Below are 2016 nucleotides of genomic sequence, written 5' to 3' on the forward strand. Positions count from 1 at the left end.
TCTGTCTCTCTCTTCCCCTCCCACAGCGAGGCTCCATTGGAGCAAAGATGGCCCGGGCGCTGGGGATGGCTCTGTGGCCTCTGCCCCAGGCGCTAGAGTGGCTCTGGTCACAGCAGAGCGACGCCCGGGAGGGGCAGAGCATCGCCCCCTGGTGGGCAGAGCGTCACCCCCTGGTGGGCATGCCGGGTGGATCCCGGTCGGGCGCATGCGGGAGTCTGTCTGTCTCTCCCTGTTTCCAGCTTCAGAAAAATAAATTAAAAAACAAAAAACAAAAACATAGTTACACGTGGCACTTACCACACTGAAAGTACCCATCTATTGAATATTTGCATTCTCCCTCCTTGTAAGGGTTATCTCTTACTCTTTCATTCCTCAGAATCTAGTTAGGGGCTGGAGATGTTCAGCAGATGATGTTTGTTGACTGAACTGAATTTAATTTAAAGGACCTGAAGACTAAAAAGTGGTCTATATTTACCCTTAATATAGTCCATTGGAAGTTTAATTTACATTGTTCTTTATTTCTTCTCATTATTTTGCATTTTCTTTCCAAGGAACTTTGAGAATAGAGGATAGAATTTAGAGACTTCATTTGTTGTTTGTAGAATTCCACCAGGATTTAAGCCCTATAAGGGCTGGAACGTATCTTTTATCATGTTACATCTTTAGCCTAAAACATAATAGCTTTTTAATATTTATTGGATGAAACAAACACGTCAGCAATGTGCTTTTTACTTCTAGAAGGGTATCGTGGAATCATATGCATAAGGAATTTCTGAATTAGATAGAATATTGAACTAGACCAATATTGTTATATGGAAAACTAGTTAAATTATACATTGTGGATCCCAACGGTGAGAGAAATAGAGAAGGGAAGAGAGGAGAAAAGCACTATATCACCATTGTCATTTCCAAGACTGAGGCAAGTTTCATAGTAGTAAAAATCTTCCTCAGTGATCCACAGATACTAGTAAAGAAAGAGTGGGCTGTTCCCTGACCCCTGGCAGATGCTGTATGGACCTCTGCCTCTTGCTTCCGGGGCAGGATCTGAGCGGTGTCCATGGATGCCTGCCCCTCAGTCCTGGGCTCTTGGTGCAGTACAGAGGTGGGCTGGGAAGGGGGCGTAGCCAGCATGAGGTTCCCAGCCAATGAACTGCCCATGGATGAGCTGAGGGGCTAGGCTCCTAGTGGCTGAGAAAATGATGCCTCCTGTTAGCATCAGGAATTGAGCTCTCTGTGGGCCTGGCAAGACTTCTAACTTCCATGAAGATGCCACGAGAGCTGCTGATCAGTTTGACATACTATATATTCTTCCCAGCAAAGCAAATATAGCTAGCTACACAGCCACAAACCAAAGGCTTATCAGAGGCAAGACCCATTAAATGAAACGTACTTGCAGACTACAAATAGCAGAAGAATAGAGGTAAAAGATGAACTAAAGAAAATGAAAAATCTCAACAGATCTGGTAAGCGTGACCAGCTTTCTCGAACCACCAACTCAGCAGAATACCGGACCAGCACTAGCAGACCCCTGGGAACCACCAAAGCGTCTGGATTTAAAATCCAGGCCGACCTTTGGGTACAACCAAAGCTGCAGGATACAAAGTCAGTCCAGGGAGACATCCAGGTAGCACTAAAGCTCTATCCCGTCTTGCAGATCTTGGTTATGGCTGTGGCACTGCTGCTTTTCCTTACCCTATAATGCAGGGCAGAGCAGTTCACCGGGTGCAGGAAACCAGCAAGTCAATGCAAGTCAATACACCTAAGGAGTGAATGAGGTAGGAATGGAGGGCTAAGTTTAGAAGGAAGATTGTGAATAATCCCAAAGCTTCTTGGTTTTATTTTGACATACATGATTTTATTACCTGGGCTTTTCATGTTTGTTTTCCTGTGTGTGTGTGTGTGTGTGTCCGTTTAAACCTGTTATGCTGACAGACGTGCTCAGAGCATGAACAGTGGCATTGATTTTGTACATAAGTTCAACAGTAACACCTAACTAAATAATTTTTGTTTTTCCTT

General features: G+C 44.5%; 1 pseudogene; it reads left to right on the top strand.

The window, feature by feature from the left end:
* Positions 1–1196: 1196 nt before the first annotated feature.
* LOC136391594 (UPF0461 protein C5orf24-like) lies at positions 1197–1770 on the top strand (annotated as a pseudogene).
* The last annotated feature ends 246 nt before the right edge of the window (positions 1771–2016 follow it).

This window comes from Saccopteryx leptura, chromosome 2 (genome assembly GCF_036850995.1).
Source record: "Saccopteryx leptura isolate mSacLep1 chromosome 2, mSacLep1_pri_phased_curated, whole genome shotgun sequence".
Classification (NCBI taxonomy): Eukaryota; Metazoa; Chordata; class Mammalia; order Chiroptera; family Emballonuridae; genus Saccopteryx; species Saccopteryx leptura.